The sequence below is a fragment of the Montipora capricornis genome, chromosome 10, assembly GCF_036669925.1.
Source record: "Montipora capricornis isolate CH-2021 chromosome 10, ASM3666992v2, whole genome shotgun sequence".
NCBI lineage: Eukaryota > Metazoa > Cnidaria > Anthozoa > Scleractinia > Acroporidae > Montipora > Montipora capricornis.
Genome location: NC_090892.1, coordinates 7,684,282 through 7,691,781, shown reverse-complemented (window position 1 = coordinate 7,691,781; position 7,500 = coordinate 7,684,282). Strand labels below are relative to the sequence as shown.

At 40.7% G+C, this 7,500-nt stretch overlaps 1 protein-coding gene and 1 pseudogene across 1 annotated transcript in view; one reads left to right on the top strand and one right to left on the bottom strand.

The window, feature by feature from the left end:
* LOC138020218 (uncharacterized) overlaps positions 1-3,305 on the bottom strand; it is a 10,710-nt pseudogene extending 7,405 nt beyond the window's left edge.
* Positions 1-7,500, top strand: part of LOC138022335 (uncharacterized) — a 230,625-nt gene that overhangs the window by 19,332 nt on the left and 203,793 nt on the right. The window lies entirely within an intron of this gene.

The following is a 7,500-nucleotide window of genomic DNA, read 5'->3' as shown; positions in this document are numbered from 1 at the left end:
TCGATTTTGGCGATCTCGAGAAAGGCTCTGCATGATTCGAGTAAGATCTTTACTGAATATGCGCTGCATGTTGCCAGGATACAGTCTCGTACCCAAGCCCAATATGCCAGATCTCGCCGCCATCTTGGTTTTTCATGGTACAGCGGGCTCAATTATAACCATCGGTTTTGTCGCTAAATTGATGCTCGCACTGGAAAAACCGGTTTGACGAGAGAAAACAAGATTGACTAGACCAGAAGTTCGGGCTGCGGCGGCTTCAAAGAGTTGACGCGATTCGGACAGAGCCTACTTTTCTCCTCCTCAGTAAAGAAAAAGACAAAAGGAGGCTCTGCTCGCATGGTGCTCATATATTTAATAAGCGACTAAATTTGCATATTGCCTTCTGCTCTATAAGAACGAAACTTTGATAGCAATACACCTTATTCATGTGCTAATGGTGCACGGGTGTTCTGTAATCTAGCCGCAACTAATTTTCAGATACAATAAGTGTAATGCACTCACCAATCGTCGCTTTCTTGATTGAGGCGGCCGCGGCGTACGGGCTCTTGATCCTTTTCTGACTCGCGCGCTCGATTTTCATTTTTTCCTGGCGGTTCAAATCGCCAGGGCCTGATTTCACCAACAGGCTCCAAAGCCCTTTCATTATTATTGATTTTCGCCTTTCATCGAAGCATCAAAATCCGAAAAAGCGGACCCCGAGTTCGAACTGCTCTCACTTGCAATACTATCTGTCATGTCTACTTTGCTTGGTGAACAGACTTGTGACGTATCAGGTCACGTGATCAAGTTCTAAGCACTTACGAAGCGGCATTTAGGACACTTTTTAGAGCAAAAAGAGGCACATAAAAGCATTCGAAGTACCTTGTGTCTGTTTCAAAGTGTTACCTGAGGTATTTAGACGGTATTCCAAAAAAGTGACTTTTTAGCCGTCAGTTACCCTTAAACAAATTGATGTTAGTTTTTCATGCGTCTGTTCTGTTATTGATCATGATATTGCGTCATAACATTGTCAAAGTAGCTGTGGATCCACGAGGCGATAGCCGAGTGGATCCGCAGACAACTTTTACAATGTTATGACGAAATTCATGATCAATAACATGACAGACGCATGAAAAACTGACATCAATTTGTTTTTTTACAATAACAAAAAGGCAGAGGGGTCAAAATTAAGTCAAAACACGAGAAGAAAGCGAGACAAAAATGGAGTCTTTCTGCATGTACCGGAAAGCATTGTATTTTTGGTCACTTGGGACTAGTCTTTATTTGGAGTTGTTTTGTTTTCAGTCTTTTCTTTGTTTTGTTTTACGTAATCTGTGCTCCGGTACCTGCAGACGGAACCCAAAAATGCGAGAAACTTCAATCTGACGCGAGCAATATCGCGTCATTATCGCATAAATTATAAATTTATGTGTCTGTCCGCTTACTGACAATAAAAATTAGCCAATGAGCGAGCAAGAATTTCTGCAGTCATTGTAAAAAAATGGGTTGAAAATTACACAAATATGGTTCATAGTGACCAAAACATGGGCTTCTTGAAACTCGATTTATATATATTGCTGCAGCAAGGCACATGCGAGTTAAACGTGAGGAAATTAAAGGGACAGTGTCATGAGGTCGCGCATGTGCAGTTGATCGATCAAAACTTGAAAAAGTCGGGCCGACGTGGGAAAAACAAAATGGCGTCCACAAGCGGTGGACACGATGGTAAGTGAGCGAGAGTTGTCCGGTCGGAAGAGAAACTTTTCAGGTGCCATACAGAGAAGAAGAGAATTGGAGACGTCTCACAAATGCATTTCTTCATATAGGTATCGTTGGTATAATTTTTATTTTTATTTTCATCTCAGCTTACTACAATCTGAAACAAAGGGACAAAAAAAAAGCTCTGGCTTGGAAATTTTAGAGCTAGAACCAATTATTAGTTTTTCCCACAACTGGGTATAGGCTGCTTTTTGGAAGGCCCTTGTTCTGTGATCTTCCTGATTATTCCTGATGTCTCCCATATTACGAATGCAAAGTTCTAATACATCAACATCAAGATATAATTTAACAAAACGTGCTGATGTTGTTGTGCAAGTTCTCAGCTGACAGCATTTATTTTCAACTGCTTGTGGCATTTGGACTGCACCTGTAACATACACGCCACAAGTTGGGCACTCCCTGATAGGCCAGCATCAACCTCAGCTGGGTGTGGTAACAGTGCCGTTGCTGTGGTGCCTTCTACAGATGTTATTTCCGTGTCTCTACCCTCCTCATCCAGATCATCCTCCATTATCAAGAGAGAATGGATGTGATCCATACTCCACATCCCTTTGCGAGGGTTTTCGACTTGCCAATTTCCTAACCATAGCTTAGCTGAGGGTACCACTAAATGCCTACCAAGAAACAGTACAAAGCAATTTTATTAATATGCAGAATACCCCAAGTCAACTAGCGTTATCTGTTATCATTTTTTGGTACAAAAATACAAGGTGTTATCAGTGAGAAAACAAGACGTTTCTAATAAAAATAATGTTGATGGAGCTGGTTTATGCTGCAACGTGTATATTTTCCTTTATTAAAAACTGGATCATTGGATAATGCAATTCGAGAGTTTTGATTGGCTAAGCCATCATGGGTTATGAGCCATTATACCATGATCTACAAACACGGCAAGCATATGCGTGATTTTTTTGGGCCTTTTTTTTTATTGTAGTCTAGTTTTCTATATTTTGGGGGCGTTTTTAATAAAACAATTATTCCACTCGCGCTTGTTGGATATGAGATGATTCTAGCCAACTCGGCGCTACGCGCCTCGTTGGCTATCTATCATCTCATATCCAGCAAGCGCGAGTGGAATAATTGTTAAATAACCTCATAATTACTTGTGCTGTGATTCACTGTTTTCACACAAGGTTTAGTGTACTCCCACTCGCATATTGCTAACTCCAATTCCCTCTTCATCAATTTTACATCAATTACAAGGTACAAAAGAGAAGAGATTCCATTTTGCGTCGTTGTTGCTCTCCGGATTGAACATCGCCGACGCTTGAAAGATGAAATCCTAAAAGCTTCGAGTCAGGGTACACTCTTCTTTCGATCCTCGAGTGGATTGGGTGCATAATCTTGCCAATCCTGAAATAAAAGCCCAATACCTTTAGAACCTAGCGAACTTGCTTCAAATTCAATCATTTCTAACCAAATACTTACCCTATTCTTGCAACGTTTATCTCTAGGTTCCACATCGCACAATTTGTTTCTTCCATTACAAGGGCATCCTCTGTTGGTGTTTTCCTTGAAATCGCTTTGTACTGCAAGCACTTTCGCATTTACAAAAGTTTAGTGATCCGGATCGAAAAGTTCTTCCTGACAGGTAAATATTAAATTCTTCTATGTTTGACATAGAATTCGTTAACTGCGAATATACGTGACTCACGCGTGAATCCATAATGGCGGCTAGAATTTTCTGTGAGCACCACGAGATCAAACAAACTCGATCATGCGCAGCTTATGATACTGTCCCTTTAATTTGGTATCACATATATATGTTGAAATTATCGATTTCTTCGATCGGGAAATCTTCGTAATACGCGGCCGCTCCTGTCATGGGACAGGTAGAGGAAGCATTCGCCATTTTGGAATTGATCATGGACAATGGTTATCTCGATCGGAGACTTTTTCGATGGGATTCTGGCTATTATTTTGCAGGCTTCTTGTCGGCATTTACAAGACACTGAACTTGAGGTCATCCAAGGAATTCATAGAAGGCGCGGAGATTCTCTTATTTGCTAAATTATCAGTCTTGTTAGTCGAGTGTGTTGTACAGCAGGGCCGGAACCGGGGGGGGGGGGGGGTGCACGGGGTGCGTTCGCACCCCCCTCTGCCCCACAAGCCCCAAAGGTCCGCATTTTGACACTCAATATCCAAGTTAAGAAGTGCAGAAAAACTTGGCAGTGATATTTAAACAAAATCAAAGAATGGAAAAAGCAGTAATGTATTCACTGGGAAACTAATACCAGCTGCACTCTAGTAGCCCGAGCCATTCAGACTGCACTTCAATGAGCGCACAGATGTCCGAGCTTATCTAAGGGTGCGTTTTCTTGGGAAAATCCAAAAGCCGATTTCTGATCTCGGATACGCAAACAAACAAACCCAGAGTTTCGTGCAACTTTTGAAAACAAGAAACAATAGCGGTTAAGTTTGTTTTGGAGAAATTCTTAAATGAAAATGCAATCAGTCAAAAAATACCTTAGCGATCGATAAAAAGAAATGACGAAAAACATGCTTTTTTCGCTGTAGGAAGGTGCTAACAATATTATTGATGCAAGAAACTTTTAGTGTAATTTCTGGTGTGAAACTTGCAGGAAACCTAACTGTTTTCGACCTATTCATGTCTTCGATCGTACGGTAAAAATGGCGCGAGAAAAACATTTGGGCTCATCTGTCACGTACGGAAGCTGTTGCTTGTCAAAAAATACTTTTTTCAAATCCTTTCCCAAAAGAACGCTGAAGTGATGAATCTCAAAAATCCGGATTTAGATTTAATCCGAAGTATCCTCCTCGAGTGTGGATACTTTGGATTCATGATCCGTTTTTGGATTCAAGAATCCGTTTTCGGATTTTGCGCGACACATTCACGCGAGCAGCTTGCTATGGACTCTTATCGACAACGGCAAATTAGCCAATCAGTTTGCGAGATTAGCAGCAATTGTGGTAAAATAATCAGTTCCTACCGTGTACTTTGCTATTACAATTTCTCATATATAGCTACTGTCCTAAATAAACGGATCAGACAATAACAACTACATTTCGGTACTTTGGTCCACTTACTTTGGCCTCCTTAGCCCCCCCCCCCCCCACATAAAATCCTGGTTACGGGCCTGTACAGCAGGTCCCCTTGATTTGGATAGACAAAGGGATTTTTACCCACTTATTACAATGTTGCGATCACTCTACGAGACATATGCACGCAATGTTTCCTCCAAGGATTCAAGAGAGGATCAGCGAGAAGCATTCTGCTGTCGACTGGAAACTCTGCGTGGTCGACGTGGGAGGCCGAGGTTTTTAATCACAGACGATCAATTTGACGCGTCAGGGGTGGATCCAGGATTTTACATGAGTGATTTTCACTGACTTGTTGAGCTCCAACTTAACTTGGCCAAGGGGAGAATTGGAGGCATGCTCCCCCTAGAAAATTTAAATTAATTTTCCTGCATTCTGAGAGCACATCAATACATTCAGACACAAGATCTGGCGCCCTTTTCCAAGGGAAAAGACCCGCGGGATTTGTAACCCTGACCGAGCCACCGCCACCTTGAAAATGAACGAGTTTTGTCTGCACGAAGACTGGGTACGAATTACCGAACACTTCCCAAAATGGCGAGCGAAAGTGAGTTAGTTGAACATTTCTTTTTCCAAGAAAGTAGTTCATCTTGATGATATATTTGTTACAGGTAAATTTACATTCAGGTTAATTTTAATTTCAACCTAGGTCATTTTATTTTAAACTACGGTTGAAATTCATAGTAGGACACATCAACAAAGTGATGATGTGTCCATCAATTGTTAGCAAGTACGTACGTCTAATACCGTAAAATTCCGAAAATAAGCCCCGGGGCTTATATTTTTCAAAGGTCCTTTTCGAGGGGCTTATTTTTGGAAGGGCTTATATTCGGAGGGGCTTATCTACGGAGGGAAATTTGCGTTTCCAAATCGATTGGGCTAGCCATATAGTTGGAAGTAAATTTACCGGTTTTGCTTTGTTTTACTTTGTATTTGAGGGCAATTTTCCAAGTACAACCTCCCGGGGGGCTTATATTTGGAGGGGCGATTTAACGGTGGGGTTTTTGCGTTGCCGCTTTGGGGGGCGTATATTTGGAGGGGCTAATACACGGAGGGGCGTATTTTCGGAATTTTACGGTATATTGGAAAGTAAATTGGTCCTAGAGGTGAGTGGATAAACTTAGCGTTGCTTAAATTTTTCATGAGTATTTTATATACCCCAATGGTTGTTAAGTCCAGGCACTGGTTTTAAATGGTTAGCATTTAGGTCGGGGTTAGACATACTGTGCATGATAACCGATTCCCCTTTATTTCTCAGAGCTTTTTAGAAGGACATTGTTCATTGATGAATCTCCTTAGGAGGGCAGGGGGCAACAATATTTAATTATCTTCGAAGGAATAAAAGAGCTGAAACATACATGATGTGTTGTTGATTTTTAATTTTCTTAGTTATTTGCTCTATCGTTTGCTTACTTTGAATTCCTAATAATCACCGGGCAAAAGCAAGTACAAAAAAAGTTTGAAAAGTCAGAAAAAGGGTTTCATAATCTATTGATCAGAGGCCATTTTGTAGGCTCTTGTAAGTGTTATTTCTTTCGAATTATCAAATAATAATTAAAAAAAAATATATATATATTTTAATTTTGCTGAGTCTGTTTGTAGTGATAAATCCAAATTTTGTGATTATTTTGGCACAGTCCCCTTCAAGTTCTACAAATTGAGCAAATAGCACATTTGGATGAAGGGGCGTTTCCTTTTCCATTTTATTAATTTTCAGAGTCACATAATTCTGAAGTTCGAATTTCTTCTTTTTCTTCTTCCCTTTGTGGTGTATGATAAGAGACGGTAAGTGGAAGAAGAAGGGAAGGCAGGGGAAAGGTGGAGAAGGGTGTTTTCTTTTTTATCCCCCCTTAAAAATCCAGGCCTCATTTTCTTAATTACATCCCCAAGAAAAGGGAACACCCTTTTTTAGACAGTTCATAATAACCTAGGTTGGAACAATTTCACCTGGGTTGAAATGAAATTAACCTGAATTTTTCAACCTGTAACATATTTTTAGTTTGTTGGCGTTGATTTTCTCTGCAGTAGATCGGGGTTTTCGTTTGATACCGGAGTCCGGACGTTTTGTCCGGTGCTTTCCCGTTCCATGTCCGGTACTTTGATGAATATTTGAGGGGTTTGTTTTATTTTTTATTATAATTATTTTGAATATGAATTTGAATTTGAGTAAACTCCAGCCTTAGCTTGGAAACTTCTTTTCGGGTTGCAGAAACACTCGAAACAGCATTTTTAAGTATTCTATTTTAAAAACTTCTTGGGTAGGGGAGGGGGGAATGCACCCAGACCCCTCTAGGTAGCTTGCACGCTTCGGCGAACGCAAGGCGCCTTACGGCGCCAACAATGTCAGGTACGTTGCTTTCAAAAATATGTCCGCTAATTTACAAAATTGTCCAAAACCCTGTCTCTGCAATCATGTGAATATAGCCTTTTGGCCTCACGCTTCTGCATCAATTTAATTCTAGTCTCAATCAATAATAGGCTTGTCGATAGAAGAAGCGAGTGATTCTGCTTTTAAAGCTTTGACCCAACCCGCGGGGTCTTTTTCGCTCTTGAGCACCTGTTCGATTGTGCCATGTATCATTGAGATAGCTGGCTTTCCAAAGGCTTTCAAATTGTTAGCCTTGGTGTTTTTGCCTTAATTTGTTTCGCTCATTCTTCTGACTTCTGCATCCATTCGTGTAT